Source organism: Pleurodeles waltl, chromosome 6 (assembly GCF_031143425.1).
Source record: "Pleurodeles waltl isolate 20211129_DDA chromosome 6, aPleWal1.hap1.20221129, whole genome shotgun sequence".
NCBI classification, from domain to species: Eukaryota; Metazoa; Chordata; class Amphibia; order Caudata; family Salamandridae; genus Pleurodeles; species Pleurodeles waltl.
This window is the reverse complement of record NC_090445.1, coordinates 817,787,004-817,808,298: the sequence shown is the minus strand read 5'-3', so window position 1 is coordinate 817,808,298 and position 21,295 is coordinate 817,787,004. Positions and strand designations below refer to the sequence as shown.

Genomic DNA, 21,295 nt, shown 5'->3' with positions numbered 1-21,295 from the left:
ATTGCCTTATGTTGTGTTTTCACTTTATTACTGTTTGAGTGCTGCATAAATACTTTACACATTGCCTCTAAGTTAAACCTGACTGATTTTGTGTCCAGCTACTACCGGGTTAAGCACAGATCAACTTAGTGACTTTTTGTGGTTCGCCCTGACAGGGATTTTCACTGTTGTTTGAGTAGTCACCCCCCTGCCCTAACCAACAACCCAATTTCTCACAATGACAAATTCCGAAGGTTCTACTTCCCCTCTGTAAGAAAGCTAGATGTGGAGGCTGGGCTTTCTCCGTGGCTGCATCAAAGTTCTGGAATTCGCTTCCAGATCACAGTAGCACGCTCGATGCTCACATATATTTTCGTAAGCAACTCAAAACTTGGCTGTTATCTCTGTAGTTTGGGGTAACGTCCACCCCGCTCTGCTTAAGTCGTTTTCATCGCTTCAGTGCCTATGACGGGAATGTGGTTTACAATTATCTCCTGAATACAAATACAAAGAAACTGTGCTGCAGGGCTCACCAATTATGAATATGATCTTTGGTAGATAGATTCCAAGCACATAGCATATCAATGACAAATTAATGGAGTTCAGACTACTCAAACTAGCCTCAAGGGAGGAGAATTGTGCAAAATACATTGGCATACTTAATTCCTCTAAGCATTTTAAGCGAACTCTAGGTCACATGCACGTTATTCACTAACTCTATTAAGGGCACTACAATTCCACACTATCTTTGATTTCTACATTACCTCAGCCAAGATATCAGAGTGCGGGACAGGTGATATCCAATGCTGCCAGAGATGGATGGTACTTAATGCTGATGGTGTGCAGTATTTAAGACTAATACAGCCCCGTCATGCAGGTATTATGGTCCTATTAGGGGATGATTTTTGAAGTTTTATAACTGACATTACTTTCCAGCTGAATCCCATTACTATCCATTTTGGTATTAGTCAGGACCCAATAACGCTGCATGCACTTACGCTAGCTTTTAATCAAAATGGTAAGAGATGGATGTTGTCATCTTTTATGGAGGCTGCTGGTTGTGGCTTCACTCTTGCTTCCTTGAAAATTCCATCTAGGATGCTCAGTATCAACATTGCATATTTTATTAGGTATTTTCACTATGAAGGACTATCCCATTATTTAACATGCCCATAAATTGAAGTTAGGCATACTTTGCCCTCTCCTCTGATTTTGTAAACTCAAATGCTTACTCAGTATGTGTCCTGATGATGACCCATGGAGTAATGCATTTAGATCCAAATGTAATCAACATAGAAACAAAGTAATTATTGTCCCTCCCATACTTATGTCTTAGGTCTTTGTCTTTTGAGTAAAATTTATTCTCTGTTATTTTTTCTGTGCGAGCCTTTTGTTTATCAATATGCATGAGCAACTTTGGGGCACTTTTGGAGCACTGTGCTGTACCTTTTATGTCTTCTTTCATTACACAGAATTTATCTTTGACAGATATAATACAAATAGCATGAAGTTCTCAAATGTAATTTTAAATGGTGCTCATATCATGTGTGTTTCTGAGATTTTTTGATTGTGCCATTCTGGGATCCTGAAATCCAGTCTGTTGTACCCTTAGATGTAAACGACTACAAGATTGTTGAACGATAGGTATTAATATACACGACCCAGGTTCTTCTCACTGGGTATCATCTGTTTTTGTCATATATTTTGTACGAACTGTTGGAAAAGTTTTAATGCACATAAATTAGACCTCTTTAATGCACAAGCTAGAGATGGCATGCAGAAATTCCAGAAAACATGGTATGGATTTAACACCAACTGCATGTCTTTTATTGATAACCATGAAAATAAATGTGCTATTTCTATAAGACCGGAGATCTTGTAATATTTCTTCAAGAGTATATACATATATATATATTTGAAATGAGTGTAGGTACTTATAAAATATATTTTACATTTTGCACTGTGAAAATATAATTATACAATGAATCGTTAGTGTCCTAGTTAGTCTTCTAATTGTGCTTTCCCCTTGATGTGCATTCCTTCTGACCTTACTACTCTGTTTACTGTGCCTACTAACGCTTCTTTTCACTTTATGCATGTGTGTCTTCTTGTTTCCACCTGCTTGCGCTGCCACTTCCTGCTGCCAGCGTCCCACCTCCCAGCACCCCTCCAAGGACCTACTTAATGGAGGCCAAAGTGCAAGTGCGCCACTGGTGTGCCAAAGGCGCACCAAAGACAATCCCGTCTGCGCCCATCTGTGCCTGAACTATGTAAAAAACGCTGGTTCTCCCACCCCACACAGCTACACCGCCACAGACCTCTGAGCTCTGGATCCCGTGTGCATCAACAATAATTGCTGCTGCACATCTCCACACACCACCAGAGGACTGCTCTCCTGCCAGCACTCCCGCTTCACCTGCAACACCAAGCAACCAACAAGGCCAGAAACACCACAAGCATAACAGCGCCCACTACACCAACCGAAACCACCATGGGCATGCTACTCAATGCATGATCACTCTGCAAACATGCCATGGAAATCTGTAACATAATCTCAATCCTCACCCTGGACGCAATCTTCCTCAAGGAGACTTGGCTGAATCTTACCTCCGTGCAGAACATCACCATAGCCACTCCAGAAGGCTACAAGATAACTCACCCAGACTGAATCAACAAACAGAGAGGGGGAATTGACATCATCTACAAGGACACCCTCTGCTGCAGGACCTCCTCGGATGACTCTACCCCAATAACAGAGCATCTAAATTTCCAACTCCATACAGATGGAAAAAGTACCATCAGCAGCAACCTTGCCTACATACCACCAGGACCATGCTCCAGGTTTGCAACGCTATCCCTGACCTCATCGTCCCAATTGCAATTGACTTTCGATCACTCCAACTTCTTAAGAAATCTCAACTTCTACCTCGACGACCCCAGCAACACCAGCATACCCAACGTCCTGGGAAACATGAGTAACATCAACCTCAAGCAACTTGTTACCGACCTTTCACACATAGCATGACTCACACTCACCCCCATTTTCATGTTCAGTGACAGGGTCAAGTGCATCCACATCTCCTGAAAGTAACAAAATAGATCACCTTAACTGACTGCATATGAGCCAGCTCAAACCACATCAAGGAACTCTTCACCATTGTGAAGGAATTCTCTAACCCCAAAGTCACCGGATATGACATCACTCCCTCCCAATAACTGTGCAACACCCTTGAAGGCTTCTTCCACAACAAAATCTCAGGCATCTATGAAAACTTCAAACTCCAACCCTCCACCACAGACGGCACTTGCCTGCTCACACCTATGAACACAAATGAACTCGGTGCACTCAGGAGCACCCACAGACCTCTGTTCCCACCATATCTTTAACCTTGGGAGCAAGACGATTGACAGCGAGCTCAGGAAAGTCCTGAACACCTCTATCACCTTCGCCTCCTTACTGAGAACTGGAAACACGCATAAGTGAGGCCTCTCCTGAAGAAACCGCCCGAGCCAGCAGAACCGAAGAACTACCAGCCCATCAGCCTGCTCTCCTTTCCAGTAAAGGTCCTCGAGAAGGCTATCAACCAGCAAATTATCAAACACCTTGAACACTACAATCTCCTGTACCTCTCTCAATCTGGATTCTAAGCCAACAACTGCACTGTGACTGCCCTGATTGTAACCACTGATGACATCAGAGGCTTCCGGACCGCAATGAAACAGCAGCTATCATTCTTCTGAACTGTCAGCTGCCTTCGGCACAGTCTCCCATCACATTCTGATCCACAGGCTCCATCAAATCAGAATCCAGGGAAACGCCCTCAAATAAATTGCCTCATACCTCACAGGAAGAACCCAGAGAATCTGTCTCCCTCTCTTCATCTTGGAACCCAAAAAGATCACCATCAGATCACACAGACTGTACATCATCTACACCAACAATACCCAGCTCATTCTTTCACTGTAAGAAGAACTCTGCACCACCAGAGCCATATTCCACAGATGTATGATGAAGGTCGCCAACTAGATGAAGAAAAACTGTCTCAAACTCATCATTGTCAAAATTAGGTCCTCATTTTTGAGAGTGCCACCTCGTCATGGAACAAAGTATGGTGACCCACTGAACTCAGCCCTTCCCTAACCCCGACTGACCATGCCTTCAACCTCGGCATCATCTTCGACAGCAAGCCATCCATGAAAAACAGGTAAACACAGTCTGTTCTCCCTGCTTCAACACCCTGCGCATGCTCTGCAATATCTTCAGGTGACTTCCAGTCAACACCAGAAGGACCATCACGCAGGCCCTTGTCACCAGCAGACTAGACTACAGAAACACACTCTATGTAGGAATCACTGAACGCCTCCTGATGAGACCAAAAACAATACAATACTCAGCAGCCAATCCTGTCCTCGACCTCCCCAGACGAACCCATATCACATGCCACCTCAAGAGGTTCACTGGATTTTGGTCCAGAAGAGATGCCACTTCAAGCTGTTGGCCCACGCATTCAAAGGACCAGCATACATCAACAAATGCATGACCTTCCACTAACCGACCAGACACCTATGATCTGCCTCCCTTTTCCTTGCAGACAGTCCCCGGATCTGCCGAAGCAACAGCGGAGGACACTCCTTCTCACACCTGGTGACCAAATCTTGGAACAACCTACCCCTGCCCCCCAGGGCCACCTCATTGCTTCAGCAATTCAGTAAAGAACTCAAGACCTAGCTGTTCGAATGAAAAGTCCACCATGAAGCAACTAGTAACTGAGTGCATTGAGACCCTCACAGGTAATTTGCAACGCTCTGCAAATACCTTGATTGATTGATTGATTCGCTAACCAGGGGTGTGCAGTTTGTCACTGACTGGTCTGTGAATAGGAATGTAATTGTTTTGGAATGTATGTGTTAATAGGTTGCACTACATAGGTTGCATCGCAAATGGTACATTTGCAGGGTATCAAAAAAGACCTGCCTAATAAGTTTTATATAGTCGGGTTGAAGATTGCAACTGGCAATAAATGAAAGGGTGAAGACCTACAAAGTACAGCAGGTCACTGTCACTGCATCTACATTCTCAAAACAGGAAACGTTTTTTAAAGCACACTATGGGGGTCATTTTGACCTTGGCGGACGGCGGAGGCCGTCCGCCAAGGTACCGCCGCTGAATGACCGCACCGCGGTCAAAAGACCGCGGCGGCCATTCAGACATTTCCTCTGGGCCAGTGGGCGCTCTCCAAAAGAGCGCCCGCCAGCCCAGAGGAAATGCCCCTGCAACGAGGACGCCGGCTCAGAATTGAGCCGGCGTAGTTGCAGGGGTGCGACGGGTGCAGTTGCACCCGTCGCGTATTTCAGTGTCTGCTTAGCAGACACTGAAATACTTTGCGGGGCTATCTTACGGGGGCCCCTGCAGTGCCCATGCCATGGGCATGGGCACTGCAGGGGCCCCCAGGGGCCCCGCGGCACCCCCTACCGCCATCCTGTTCCTGACGGGAGACCTGCCAGGAACAGGATGGCGGTAGGGGGTGTCAGAATCCCCATGGCTGCGGAGCGCGCTCCGCAGCCATGGAGGATTCACAAGGGCAGTGGTAAACCGGCGGGAGACTGCCGGTTTACCCTTTCTGGCCGCGGCTGAACCGCCGCGGTCAGAATGCCCTCGGGAGCACCGCCAGCCTGTTGGCGGTGCTCCCGTGGTCGGTGACCCTGGCGGTCACCGGCCGCCAGGGTCAGAATGACCCCCTATGTAATTTAGAGGGTCAAGCTCTGCAAAAAAAAAGAATAAATATTCCTGTTTGGGGACACATGGGCGGGAGTAGATAGAGCTATTTGCACAAACAAGTTGGACTATGTTTTTGTTATTGTGTTCACCAATGCATGCTTTGCAGTTTTTTCAATTAGGGATACACAAATACTCCAGTCGCAAACGCAAATCTGCATGAGAGAATAATTAAATATGTTTTCACTGACCATCTTCCCTGGGATGGAAATAGTTTTTGCAGAATTGTGTCTTTGATTATTGACCCATTTCACCTGCCAGCTAAAACCTAAAATAGCTTAGTATGAATCCTTCAATTGGTCACAACCCCGACATTTCCTTGTTACGACCATATGTAGGAAACTCATCATCAATATACTAATACACATCAATAAACAGAGTGGCCATTTGATATATAGTTCAATTGATTATAAGGCAGTCACAAATGTGGGTGTGGCACGTTCTGTGTTTGGCCATTATCATGTGTCAGGATCCCTGAAATAAGATATGTGCAGGTTTTCTTGGATGATCATCCTCTTTGCCGGAATGTGTCATCTTTGTAGCTTTTTATTACAAACCATTTCAGATTTCTACTTCTGCTGAAAAAGTATGTGATACTTAGAAATGTTATGGATCACACCACTTTAGCTTCCCTTTTACAGTTGGGCTTGTAAAAAAGTATTAGGACCCAGCATTTTGACTTTTGGAGATTGATCTAGCGAGGTATCAACCCTTGCTTTGTAAGGACTTCAATCAATACAGTCAGGGCCGGACAGGCCTTTCATTCCATCAGGCATTTCCCAGTGGACTGGAGCCCTTGGAGGCAGTGTTCAGAGCCCAAGACTGCTTCTGGTGCCTCGTCACTTTCCTCAGCTCCCCGAGGTAAATTGCAGCAGGCACAGGGAGGCTTCAAGAGAGAGAAAAAGAGAGGATGGAAGGGTTAAGGTAGATAGAAAGCGATTAGAGTGGGAGAACGGAGAGAGGAGAGAAAGAAAGGGAGAGAATGGATAGATGGAGAGAGAGAGCGTGCATGGAGACAAAGGGAGTTTGTCTAATCTGAGCATTTTTACAGGGCTGCCATTGGGTCCTCTGTCCGGCCCTGAACACCTTACAATGTATAAACAACACACATTTTTCAGTTACAAAACATGGTAAGATCATTTTGTTCCATTTTTCAATTGATAATAACTCCCTCTAAGGCAGGTCCCACTCGAGAGATTGCAGATAACACTCTTAGTTCAGTTATACATTTATATTACACTAAAGAAGTCAAAACGTATATCATCTCCCACACACATTTTTTTCAATGTAAATTCAGTTTCGTACAGCAAAGAGTATAGTTTAAAGAAATGAAAATGTGATGTGCAAGGATTCTTCCTGGAGCCTGTGCGGTCTTGCTTGTATTCAATTCCACATGCTACTAGATCCCTTTGCCGTCCACTGTTTCCTGTCCTGTAGTTGGCATGGAGCCGCGCGTGAGAAAAAGTCACTTTTCCATAATGTGCGGAAAGCTCCATGGAATGCAGCTGTCTTTCCAAGCTAGGTGCCATTATGTAAACATCTGCCCCATGGCCAAATGACCTCTCCTGATGGGTTTGACTGTAATATTCAATGAGGATATTACAATGACTCCGATATAACTCCAACTGTTGACTGATGGGCATTTGAAAATATGGGAAAAGCAATGGGAGAATATGCGCAATAACCCAATGATCACATAAATGGTTTCTGTTCTGTTAACAAACATAACCCGTGAGGATAATCAGTTAAATACTTCACTGTACTTTTTGGTTGTCTGGAAATAAAAAAAATGAACACAGTCATTTACAAGGTGGAGTTTTAGAACTGAGAAATTTTTGAACCTGTTGCCTAAAATGTTCACCTGCCAATATGTTCAAAAACAATTTAAATGGACGGAGAATGGCGGGAGCGTGAGGTGTGCTTTGAGCATCTCACTATAACTGGCAATTTTTAGTCGTTCGGTTTTTGCACTGCAACCATAAGGTTGAATTAGCTATATTTTTAATGGAATTTCTGAGTTTGTTATAAGCAAACGTTAAATTATTATAAACAAAGGTACTCGTAGCTTAACACAGTTTTTACCACTTTTTGTTTTTATGATAAACATTAATCCTTAAACCAATAAAGAACGTGTTAAGATATTGAAAAACATACTCAGGGTACACCCACGGGTCTTTAAGTCCACTGTCTCCACATAGCCCACAGTACACAGGTTTCTAACACCTCCCGCACCCGACAGATCTGGATAGAACTTAACATTATTAAGCTAAGTTAAACATAGAAACACATTTGTTACGAGTTTGCCAAATGACACAAAATGTATTAGTGAATTAAAGCTTTTTGGCCCTATGTAACTATTCCCCCTCCTACTACTTGAAAGTTTATATAATAAGATTTCTTTCAAATTTCGTACAGATTCATCCTTTGGTACCAATGTTAAAAGGGAATAAAAAGATGAATTTCCAACGGAAACTACAAATGAACAATTATATCAGTATATTTAAAATGAAGATTTCAATGTAAAATCATGGGGGCAGACTATGAGTCTGGCAGTGACAAGACTGCCAGACTCGCTATGGCGGTCAGACCATTGCAGCTGTGATGGTCCGACCTCCACATTACGAGGTTGGCGGGCACCCCTGCCAGCCTACTGCCATCCCCGCCAGGATCCAAGACCCTGACGGGCTAACGGTAGTCCTGGTTGTAATCAGCCAGGACGGTTCCACCCTGATTATTACAACCTTGTTCTCCACCAGCCTTTCCATGGCGGTTTCACCACCATTAAAAGGCTGGTGGGGAACAGGTGCAGGGGGGACGGGGGCCCCTGCACTGCCCACACATGGCATTTGGCATGGGCAGTCCAGGGTTCCTCCTGTCCAGCACCCTTGAAATGCAGACAGTGCAGACAGTGCAGACAGTGTGCATTTCAAGGGTGTGCATTTCAAAGGTGCTGGTTCACCCTGCATGCGCAGCATTGCAGCCGACTCAATTATGAGCCGGGAACAATGCTGCCAAACCTTTTTCACTGGGTCGACCGGTGGAAACCTTGGTTTCCGCTGGTCAGCCCAGTGGTAAAGCTGTAATGGGGCCAGTGGGGAGACCGCCAGCACCGCAGCGGTCTCCTCGTCAGGAGTTTCTGTCCCCCAAACTCCTAATGACCCCCCATAATCTTGTTTTTAAATCTCAATTTCCTTCTCGGGCATTACAGTGTTACCTGCCAGAGAAGAACCTTTTACACCCCTCTGCAATCTACTTACTCCCTTTCTAAACTTAAACAAGTTATTACATGCCCCATTGTGTTAAGAGATTTTTTCAACATCCTAAAATTACGATTTTGTCTCTAAATCCCAATCTCAGTTAAGAACATCTAATGTATTTGGTAAAAAGAGCTTTATCAATGCATTAGATAACACACATTCCCCTGTTCCTAAATCTATATCAATGATACGCCATATATGAACACATGCACACCCACTAAACTTTCACATGCCATCCAGACCCCTCACTCTCCACAAAGTGCACCTATAATTATTCTGTCTCACTTTTTGATCACATTGTTGTTAGTTTTATCATACCTTTTATATTAAGTCTTGTTAATTTAATATTATTGTTAATTCTTTAACTAACCACTCTCCCCTCCTCAGACCACCTGGATAGCACCAGGCTGTTAAGATTCTGTTTCATTTAACTTATTAAATTGTGGACATTCATAGGTTAGATGTATCCTATATATGCATGCTATTATGGTATATGAAAGATCTGATGAACTGTTTAAGCATGTACCCTGAAGAAAGACTGACTACTAAGGTTAGTAAATATGCTACTGCCACAAATAAGGTAGAAAGACTAGTGCAAGTGTTGTGACCTCTGATAGGTCTTTTGGAGAGGAAAAAGTCAGGTGATCTTGGAAGAATCTAGATGCTATAAGGAATTTTCTCCTGCTTGACCGACGTCAGTCACGAACTGAAGCTATGCAGGCAGAGTTAATGTTAACAGCAAAAGAGCAAGGAGACCTACTTAAAGAGAGAGACTCTTCTCAACTAACCAAACCACCCTCCAGAAATTATTTATTTATTTTATTAGAAAGTTATGGATGGTGTCTGAACGAAGTGGAATACTATTATGGATGACTAAAGGATATTTCCTCGAACAGTAACTGTAGGGAAAGTGTTTGACTTCAGAGCAGTTACATTTACTATTCCTACTCCAAAGTATGCAACAGTCAGGAAAGTGTTGAAGGATTATATATAACAATATAATTCACAATTATAATTCACAATTGTTTTCTAGAAAAAAAAGTGAAATACTTAACAACAATACAATTTCTATCATATTTTATATGATAATGTATACAGCATAAACTTAACAAATAGAACATAATTAAACAAAACAAATTGAAATTAAATTCCTTTCCATCCCTACAACCCACAAATACCACAACCACCCTAACAATATTAAATAGATTTTTTTAAAATTAAAATATGACTTACATTAAACAAATACAATAAAAATGTTTTAGCAAATATTAATATCAAAACCTGTAACAATAAATCAAAAATGAAACTAAAATCATATCAGTTATAAATAAACAAGTAAAATATATATGATTAATTATCAAAATTAATTAAGATTAACAATTAATTAAAAAATCAATACGACCCTGTTCCACTATAAACCAAAAACCTATTACTAAAATATAAACTACTGACAAAAGTAAGAAAAATAAAATAGAGATTATAATTAAAGCTCCCAATTTTCAGTTTTTGCAGATTTTTACAGATAAATACAGACAGAAAACAATATGTTTCCTGCCTGTATTTATTTTTAAAAGTAGAATAATACAGAAGATTATGCTTCTAGTGAGTGATTCTCCACACTGACTTTTGTGATTTCCCGGACAACAGCTGATCAGATAGACAGCGTGGGAAGTTAAAAAACAGGTTGTGATTTCCCTAAATAGAGTAAAATGTTGACATATTTTTGTATTATAATGTTGCTATTTACCCGTTGCTTTAATAGTCTGCTCTTATTTGACTGCTTAACTTACTAAAATGAGACAGGCAGCAAAGTATCAATGCATGTTTATCAGTTAAATAAATGTGGAAATATACCATTTTACGACTCCATTTATTCTCAAAACGCAAAATAAATAAGGATAAATACCAATAAGATAGCTAAAAAATAAACATGGATAATCCAGATGGAAATCTTTAAAAAAATACCATAAAACCGAGTAGCCCTAATTATAATTTTCAAATTTAATTTAAATACATAAAATAAACAATGTAAAATGATTAGTCAATTGAGTAGTTAGTTTAAAATACAAAAATAACTCATAAATTAAATTGATTATAAGTTAATTAACTTCCCACCCTCTCCCTCTACACTCCCAACAACCCACTAGTAAAATATACATTACTGATATACATTTAAAACTTAAAATAAAAAATAAGATTAACAAATTAAATTTAAACACATAAAATAACTATTGAACAATTCACAAACTTAATCAATTAAATATTTGATTAGCAATAAAAATTAACATTAAAATATATTAGTTATAATTAAATTTACTTTCCACCCTATTCTCCTACAAACTCAACAACCTAATACTAAATTATGAACTATCAATTACATTTGAAAAATATAAATTAAACACTTAAAATTAGAAATTTGATTGTAAAAAACATAATAATTATAGAAACAATACTACCAGTTGAAATGAATATACTAATATATATTAAATGAATAAAAAGTAAAATTTATTTAAACTATAGTCTAGTAAACAATATTAAATACAATGATAGTATTGAAAAAGATATTGTAAACCAAAAAGTGATATTCCTACCTTAGATATTCTGTTCCACAATATTTTGGTAGTCACAATAATTTTGACACAATATTTATTGCACACAATATTTATGTTAAAGTTCACTACCTTTAGGGGTGATACTTAATTGCTATTAACAAGTGTTACAATCTGTTTTTATTATTATTATTATTATTATTATTACTATCGTTATTATTATTATTGTGTTACTAATATGTTATTGTTTTAATATTCCATCATTATAATTATTATCAGTATTATTTGGCATTGTTGTTACATTATCAAGTTGATGCCTTTTCTGATAATACTAATGGGAAGCTATGAAATATCGGTGCCATGGAATTTACAGGAAATCACTGAGTAATGATCCCAATTAAAACTTGAGCCAAACAGTCTGAAAAGACAACAGGTCCTGAAAATGAACATTCTATAGGTCCCACTCATTCTGGTATGAGATGTCCAGGCACTCTAAGTCAAGAATGTTTCCTGGGTGCTATCTATTGTCAGCCATTGTCACTCATTCAGCAGGATGAGCTGGAAGTGATATGTGCCTCAGCAGTTGAATAGATACCTGTTATCCACATATATGGTTAGGATAGAATAATCCTTACCCTTAGGTGCAGATTATCTTTGATGTCATCAACATAGATCCTAAATGCCTTGTGGGATTTGGCATTGCTTAGGCACTAAACAGGAACACACACTGTTTAAAATGCTGTAGTATTCCCAATTTATTCTTGTGCACCGCAGAGTTTTTGATTTCATGCATGCACTCAACAGGCATTGACAGACAGGAAAGACTGTGTTCTCCTATGAAGGATAAAGTACACCCAAGCCTGACAACTTCCTCTGAGTGATCTGATATGCAGCTTTGTGCCCTGCTAGAGGGCCTATGTTCAGTGTTCACAGTATTTATCTGCTCACTCCAGGTGAGTCCATATAACTCTGGGCTTTATTCACTCACTCCAGGTCACGCCAGATAGCTCTGGACTATATTTTATTCTTGCGTCCTCCAACAAAAAACTGTGCCTTCAATGCTTTAGCACTAGTGCTTCATTTTGCTTCTTTTCCAGGTCAGCCGCTCCCAGTATTATCTCTCTTGGCAGGTCTAACGCTCTTCCTCCACTAGAGAACACAAGTCCCAGCAGGGGTCACACTTCAATCACTTTTTGGGCCCTGTACTATACTTACGTTCTTTATAAACTTTATAGTGGATTGGTTTCTCAGGGCCAGCAGTTTGTCACTGCTCTTAGTTTGCAATCATTGATCCATTCACTTTTTTGTCTTCTGGGATATGTTTAGACATTATCCCATTTGCGAACTCGTTCACTTATCCGACTCTTCACTCAAACCTCTACTTCAGCGGACTTTAGTGTATTCCTTTTTTGGGTCTTTTTGGAGAAAATACTCCTTACCCTTAGATGCAGATTATCTTGATGTCATCAAGTTGGTTCCTAAACGCCTTTTGGGATTTGGCATTTCTTAGGCACTCAACAGGAACACTGTACAAAATGTTGTAGTATTCCCAATTTATTCATGTGCACTGCAGAGTTTTTGATTTTGCTTTGTTTATTTTACCCACAACCCTCAGGGCCTATTACGAGGCTGGCAGACATCAGACCTCCAGCGTCACCATGGCTGTCTTATGGCCACGGAGCCAGCAGAAGCTAAACCTCCACAACGCCGCCTAGTCCGCCGGTGTGGTCACACCAACGTGGCGGGCAGTGAGCACCTCCAGCCCAGCTGCAGGCCTCTGCCTTCCTGCCGGATTACAAGACTGCAAACCACCACGCTTTCTGTGCTGGTCACCCTGCCACGAAAACCCTGGCAGTAACGCACCTGGCGACAGGAATCCCATTCCTGTTGCCAGCACACATATGCACACATGTCCCCACACCTCCATGCACCCCTCCCACCCATCCACACATGCAAGCTACTTTAAAGTTTAATGTCAAATGAACATGAACATGTCACCTCAATAAATAACTTTAAGTGGTCCACATAAATGCTGGCATTTTTGTGTTTGTCTCCTTATTGTGACAGTGGTTACTTGAAGCTAATGTATATGTGACTTTGACAAAATCATTGGCGATAAATATTTATGACAGCAGTGTGAATAGTTATTACTATATCTCAATTATGCTGCAGTGAGAAAACAAATCCCTCTGCAGGCAGCATAGTTGTAACCTTAATAAGCCAGAAGTTATCTATCTTACTTGGCTGACAACCATGGTGTTGTGGATAAGAACCTGGTTAAACTCTGAAGCCTCCTTTAGATAAGAAATGTTAGTTGTTCTCTTGAGAATCCACCTTACTATAAGCATGCAATGGGACACGGTCCCCAAGGCTGACAAATAAAGTGAAAAGTGGCATAAGGGGTCGGAGTGGAGGTACCCTGACCCCAGAGATATAATATAGAGGTCTGTGAGGGCACAATTGTGTCCTTAAAAACAATTTTCGCTGTGATGCTCAGAAGGTCCCCCCATGTTACATTGAGACAAATTTGCGAATATTATCGACAACAAAAAACGTTCAGAGATTTATTCCTAAACTATTTCATTAGCTCAAAGTACCCGTCAGACCGTCATGCACCCACTCACAAACACACTCACTCACACACCCACTCACAGACCCACTTAGATCCTCACACACCCACTTACAGACACAATCAGAGACTTATGCACCTACTCAGAGACCCACTCAGACACTCATGCACCCATTCATAGATCCAATCATACACTCTTGCACCGACTCACAGAGCCACTTAGGGACTTATGCATCTACTCACAGACCCAATTAGACTCTCACACAACCACTTACAGACCCATTAAGACACTGAAACACCTACTTACAGACCCACTCAGACACTAATACACCCACTCACAGACCCACTCAGACCCTTAGGCACCCACTCACTTACCCAGTCAGGGTCTCTCGCACCCACTTACAGACCCAATCAGACCCTCATGCACCCATTCACAGACCCGCTTAGACACATGCACCTACTCAAAGAGCCATTCAAACCCTAACACACCAAGTCACAGACCCACTCAGACACTGTCACACACACTCACAGACCCACTCAGGTCCTCACGCACCCACTCATGCACCCACTCAGACCCTCATGCGCCCACTCACAGACCCACTCAGAGACTCATGCGCTTACTCACAGACCCACTCAGACACTGATGCACCCACACGTAGACCCACTCAGACCCTTGCACACCCACTCACAGACCCAATAAGACCCTTATGCACCCACTCTCTCACCTAACCAGACACTCTCACACTCAGAGGCACCCTCTCACACCTATTCTCACACCCAGAGACACAGATCATTTGTCTGTGCATGGTGCAGGGGTTGGATGGTTATGGGTGTTGGCTGCAGGGCCTTGCCACAGGCCTGGCCCTGCAGCCAACCCCCACCGTGCACAGCCAAAGGCCTTGCGCGGTGGTGAGTGGATTTGGGTATAGTTATTTAAATTACTTTACGTTAAAAAAACATAGAAATTCAATGAAAAAAACAAAGGTTACAGGGTCGTTATAGTTAGGTTCTGAATTTACTCACACAAAACCAGAGAAATTCAGCACTTAGAGTTAGAGTTAGAGTCGTGCCCTAAGGAAACTATAACTTGTGCCCTTGCCATGCACTGCTAATTACCCCAGATATTACAGCACTCATGACAACTTCTAAAATTTCATTCAAAATATAAATGAAACATTCAGCAGCCAGGTTATTGAAAAAAAACTCTGCATGGTGGGGGTGCGAGTTATAGTTACTTGAAATAACTCTAACTATAACTGCTGAATTTCTATGGTTTTGTACGAGTAAATTCAGAACCTGTCTATAACACGATAACATTCCTGTAACCTTTGTTTTTTTTTATTTAATTACATATATACACATAGTTATGTAAATATATATATATCATTAGGATGTGGCTGGTTGTCATTAAAGGTCAGCTTTGCACTAAATTACATCTTGTCAAAATACGAATTTACAACTTCTAAAAATAATTACCTTGAACAAAAAATTATTCTTAAGTTTTTTGAGTTTTAAAATCAATGTCACAAAAAATTACTTTAGACTTAAAATATAGCGGTATTGCTAAATGTAAAATGACTTCTATGCGGCTGGTGACTGCATTTACAAGTTCTCCAAAGATATGTAGAAAAGGGAAAGAGATGACAAAAAACGATTCAAAGGCCGGGCTGCCACACTGAACAGTAAATACTGCATGCACTTATGAGTTAATAGTTTCCCAATATGAACATATTTTGTACATTTTTGACTTTGTTAATCGAAGAATACCTGCGAATATCAAGGTTTTTTTCTCTTGCTTCCTGCTACAGATCCCGGCTGTTAATAAATGGTTGCTATGGAGGACGGTGAGATTTTTAGACAAACAACTGTGTGTTTCTGTGGGGTGGAGTGTGGGCAGTGAGCCATTAAGGGACACATTTCTAGCGTGGAATGGATTATCAGTTTGTTGCGGGTGTTAATGTATTTTTACGCAACCATACTTCTTAAGCGACTTCTGGCTGATAAAACCGAAATAAATCCTAGAGCATGTATTTAGTCAGTTCTGAACAACTGTGATGTCGGAAATGTATGCTGTATCCATTTTAAGCCTCCTTATCGTCAGACATTCCAAAACAAGCTTTTTGGTCATGCCATTGGTTGGTCTTCAAGTTTCACAGAAATTTTTGTTGTGACCTGGCAACTAAGGACAAGGTTGTTCGACTCTGAAAACAGTATTTATGTAAGCAAGGCCCTGTCTCTTCTAAAACACAGATTATGGTGCCTTTGAAAACACATTGTATAAAACACATGGACAAAAAATGAATATTACAGTGATCCACCCTGTACTGTGATATTTAGAATGCTTAACAGAATCTACTGAAATCTTCAAGTGAGTCCAGTCTGACTTCTCTGCTGGCAGGGGTGAATTCTTAGGAGATGAACTCTTTGTCTCCAAAGGACACATCCCTAACAATCCTAACTTTTAAACTCCATGGTTCATACTTGGAAGTTGAACTGCTCTTTACCTACCTTTGTGATGAGAATGTCTGATGGCTCTCTTATGAGGGTTCTATTTAAAAAAAAGTACATTACTCTGCCCAAGAGGATCCTTCACGTTCGGAGAAGAGATAGGTGGAAATAAAGTTTTAAACTATTATCAAACACTGAAGGTTTTAGCATATTATAAAGTATGTCTTCCCATCGCCACCATCCAGGTCCAATCACTCATACTGCTCACCTGAGGAGACATCAGATATAAGATAATGCTAGCCCGCAGCAATGAGAAATACAGGCTGAAAAGAATCGAGCGCCATATTTTCAGAGCATACTTGGACAATAATGTTGTTCACTCTAGACAGCGAGAAAATGAAAACCAAACTCAGCCCTGGTAAAATAATCAACCCAGCCCCACAATGCAGAAGGGCACATGTAGAAGAGGGGAGTGGTTGGGCCAGGGCAACGCATCTGCTCTGACAGCAGCCTCTAGCCTAAAGCCACCATGAAGATGCTGAGGTGCCATAATGGGCAGCCGGCCCTGACCCTCGCCATGCTGCTGTACTCTGGGGTCCTAAACAAACATTTACTCATCCCTTTCACATCTCCAGTATGATTCCTCTTTCAGGACAACTCTGGCGATTGATTCATAATTCTTACAAAATGAGTTCATATTTAATAACAATTTAACCAAGGCAGCAATAAGAAAATAGCAAGACGGAACCTTGAAGTGACCGAAATGTTCCAGCTAACATTATGAAAAAGAAAAATGCGATGGAACGACTGAGTTAATCTCAGTGACTGGTACTCAAGAACCATACTCCAGTCCATCATTTTTTACATATTATTTACATATTATTCCGCCCCAAAGAATGTCTAGCAACATGCAAATGACCCGTGGTCCTGATCCAATAGGAGCAGCCCAAGCTAAAACTGGCAGGACAGGTCCCCCCGACCCCTCTCTGGACTGGATCACAAGGAGCTCCAGAACGGTCTCCGCCTGGACACCAAACACGAAGGTCGCAGTGCAATGTAACATTCTCGCAAACAAGCACAACCTGGGGTGTGTATCATTCTACCAGTTTGGTAACATGCTGTCAACGACACAACACACAAAGGAGTGCTCACTCATAATAAATCTAAAAGCTAATTAATTTGGTTACATCACATGGGCTCGAAATGAGTCCAAAGGGGCTGCCTGGAAGCAGCAACATAGGGGAAGCAATCGCGAATCCTCGGAGCACTTAAAGGACACCCCTTAGAGTTTCCAAATAAAGCACGTGGTTTCTAAATGCAGACCTTAATCTTTGGGAGGATGAGGTAAGACGGCGCGGCCGTTCCCTGGATGCATCCGCACCACCACGAAGAGCCTGCTGTGTCCATCTTTAACTACACTCTGCACAAGACACATTGAACTGTGTGCGACAAAGAAGTAAAAAGGACAGACTAAGCCCTCAGTTTCTCTTTGCATGCCTTTTCTTAACAAAGCCGCCCATATATGCCTCGCTCCATGCCTCCTGTTTTTTTGTCGAACTAAAACCATGTCTCAGCTTACCTTTATCTCTCTCGATGAACGTCCTCTGTGCAAAGCTCTCGTTCAAGGGAATGACAAAAGACACCTGCCGGTGCACGCGCCGCTCTTGCGTCACCTCTGTTTGTACTATAATTGGCGAGGTGTGGCAACCGAGGCTACCTCCGCCCATCCTTACATAGGAGCAACAAACAGGCGTACAATTAACGCTGGTAGATCCCGTATTCAGTTCTCTCTCGGCACATTTACAGATGGATGTGGTTTTCCTTACAGTTTGTTAATTTGGAAATTAACCCATTGCAACGAGTCTTACAATAAAATAGTACTTGCAGGGCCTAACTGTATGTTTATTCTGATTAAATCAGCACATTATTCTCCCTACAGTATTTACAGATCAAATCAAACGAGACTATTGTGCGATGTTTAGATAAACGTTCAGGTAAAGCAGACCGAATCCTAAATGACAAGGTAAAACCACGCTACATCCATGGATCCATTTGAAAAGCCACTGGAAATACAGTGTTTCCCAGCAAGCTATGCTAATTATTTATCTTGTGCCATAATGACCTCCGGAGTCATTGGTGCTTAATTTGAGGTGGTGGTTGCAAGCCGGGCCTATCAGTACTCATTTGTGGAGACGGCAGTTATTTTTCCTCAACAAACTTTGACGCCGAGCAAGAGTAAACTAAAGAGGCAGGGAATGTCCAGTGGCGGAGGTATGATGTTGAATCAAGACTGCACAGCTGTGATATTCGTCATGCCAACTCTCAATGGCAGGCCGTAGGCTTCTGAGCAACACGTTGGGCCCAGTACTTATTGTTTTTATAAATTAATGACATACTTAATATAGTGATCAGTTCCTCCTAATCTTGATTCAGGAATACATTTAAAAAGCTGCCAATGCCTTTCACCGTTATTTGAGCCCATACCCATAGCAAAACGCAGTAACATTAAGCTGTTTTACAACGGCTGATAGATTAATGTTATGCTATGATCTCTGGTGAATCTTTGAGCCAGTTGAAGCCCATCTGGCCTCAGGGAAACAGGTCTGAAGTTTGCCTCCAGTAAGCATGAAGAAACAGCAATTGAAACACTGGACTTCATTACAACAGACCTGGTGACGATTTTATGAGGCAGGCCACCAGGAGCAGGCTCTGACAGCGCCACTAGGAGCCACTAATTACAGCGACTACTTCCAAAAGCCCTCTGGTACAACAGCTTGAAAGACTGGTGGAACTTGCGACTACTTCTGCATCAGTAAGTGTGTCTGAAACACAGCGAACTTTTATTTTGGGAACTTTCTCATTAGTCCTTGTTTAAAATGTTAACACCACTTTATTTATTGTGGCGTGCAACTGTCGGGCTCTGGCCATAAGCATCCACATGAGCCAACCATTGTCTACTAGAGCGTGACTCAGCAGGGCACAAACTGCAAGCCTCAACATGCTGTGAGCATTCATGTCAGTATGTGACTCTCAACCCAAAAGCCTATTGCCACTTACCAGTTGTGTGTCTTTCCTTTTCACTTTCACCGCGACCTCTGTCTTCTCCGGCTTATCTGACACCACCTCTTCAGGATCATGTGACCACACGTCATCCACATCATAGATGAATAGCACTACCTAATTGATTTTCTGCAACACTGCAACCATGAAAAGGACAAACTGTTATTTAATAATAAATAAAGGGACAACATTGCAACCAAACAAAAGGATATCTGTAATCTAACATATAAATACATAAATAAAAGGAGATGATAAATAAATCCTTAAATATTTGTATGACCATGATATTCTCACAAGGAATTGTCATACCACATCATTTTCTCAAACCTTCAGGAACTTCCAATATCAATTGGTAGAATATCAATTAGGAGGAATAGATCGACATATTATGCAATCATTTAGAAACAATGGGCACCCTAGATTTTTCTACTTGTCACAAAAAGTCACTACTGCTATGCTCTTTAAACGAAGAAGGACAGCATGCATTTAAATTCCAGCCACAAGTGATGGATTCATAAGTGGTGATAGAAGATGGCTTCAAGGAAGTGAAGATAAAACTGCTAAATAGATTTGCTAAAACTACTAACATCACAATGACAAGACAGAAATTCTGTAGTTCACCATAAAAGATAGAAGGGAATAAAGATGGGTTTGTGGCAATACTTTGTGAAGTGGCGACAAAATGTAAATTTGGACCAATAGTAGAAAAGTTAGGATCAACTCACAGTACAATGTGCTAGTGAAAAGATACAAAAATGGTTGTGGGTGGCAAGCAATCTGTTGGAAAATGGGTTATTGGTAAGGGCAGGTAAGTACCTACACTTAACAGTAGGCCACTAACCTCCACTTAGGTCTCAGTAAATTAAACCCAGCTCAACCATTGGTAGCTTGGCAACAAGCGACAAGGCATAACTTAGGAGACAGAGTGTAAAGCATTCAAATATCACTAAACAGTAATTAAATAAAACACAGGAAACAGTTTAAAAATCCCAAAACAATTAATAAAAATAGATTATATTTTTATCTTTAAAATGACACAAAAACGAATAATATCGGATAAGGGGAACCGGACATATGAATTTTTAAAAATTATTGCTTTCTAGCTCATAGAAACAAAAAGCGCCAATCTGGTCATCTGGTCACACCTCAACTGGGGCAAAGTCAAATTTTAAGGCCGACTGCAATAGAGCCCTGCTCGGCTACAGCCCGCGGGGGGCCTCGGTCAAAAGTTTACTTCGGACTTGGTAATTTTTCTGAAGATTTTCTTCAGCAGGACAAACCTGCCAGTCCAATCTGACCTCCTGGAAGTCTTCTCCGGATACACGTCGCGGTAGCCCTCGGTGGAGATTTTTACCTTCGGACTTAGTCGTTTTTTTGAGGTGAAAATCCTTCAACTTGGGCAAACCTGGTTCTTGATCTGACGTCCTTGGAGCCCTCCTCGTATACGCTGGCTGAGAGGTCCCGGTCAACTTCCTACGTTCGGACTTAGTCTCTTTTTTGGAGATTTTCTTCACCGGGACGAACCTGCAAGTCAGTCCGGGTCGCGGTTGAGGCAAGCCGGCTAGTGTTGCCGCGGCGGGTCGGTCCATCTATGGAGCTTTTTTTCAAAAGTTCCCCAAACTTCTACAAACTTCTGGATCTTCTTCCAGATGTTCCT

At 41.5% G+C, this 21,295-nt stretch overlaps 1 protein-coding gene across 4 annotated transcripts in view; it reads right to left on the bottom strand.

The window, feature by feature from the left end:
- ITPRIP (inositol 1,4,5-trisphosphate receptor interacting protein) overlaps window positions 1-21,295 on the bottom strand; it is a 274,298-nt gene that overhangs the window by 212,493 nt on the left and 40,510 nt on the right. For 3 of the 4 annotated variants that reach the window (XR_011204899.1, XR_011204900.1, XM_069239434.1), the window contains exon 2: window positions 19,636-19,775. The gene's annotated coding sequence lies outside the window, so the exon portion shown is untranslated. Of the gene's footprint in view, window positions 1-18,157; window positions 18,205-19,635; window positions 19,776-21,295 lie in introns of those variants that run through there. The other variant, XM_069239435.1, reaches the window with a different exon arrangement.